Source organism: Galeopterus variegatus, unplaced genomic scaffold (assembly GCF_000696425.1).
Source record: "Galeopterus variegatus unplaced genomic scaffold, G_variegatus-3.0.2 Scaffold16145, whole genome shotgun sequence".
NCBI lineage: Eukaryota > Metazoa > Chordata > Mammalia > Dermoptera > Cynocephalidae > Galeopterus > Galeopterus variegatus.
Genome location: NW_007742256.1, coordinates 1 through 534, shown reverse-complemented (window position 1 = coordinate 534; position 534 = coordinate 1).

Genomic DNA, 534 nt, shown 5'->3' with positions numbered 1-534 from the left:
AGGTTAGAGTGATTTTTCTAACCAAGTTTTTGGTTTGGTTGGTTTTTTGAAGAAGTATATTCCAGTGTTGCTTTGACTACTCTTTGAAAGAGTTCCTGTATGGTAATAGGAGATTTTTACCTTTCAAATCCTAGAATGCTAATGTGTTTATATTGTAATTTTAAATTAATCTTTCAGCATGGGGTTATGAAAGTTACTACACAGCTCTAAATAACTCATTTTAGATCAAATGCTTAAGTGCCACCAAGATACTCATACCATCAAGACACAAGTCAAGATGGATCTTGACTTTTGTGTTTTCTGTTTTAAATATTAAAATGGGGATGCTTTAGATGCAGATAAAGAAATCCTCAGCAATAAAGTCAGTAGAGGCTGGTGTGTCAGCTGGAAAGAAAAGTAGGACAAATTAGGCTGACTGATGGGTATCATAGTCTAGAGAAAGCTCACCAGGCAATTATATAAAGGACATCTAAAATATGGATGGGGGTGGATGGGAAAAAATGAAGACAAGAAGAGAAAATCTGATCTGGAAAA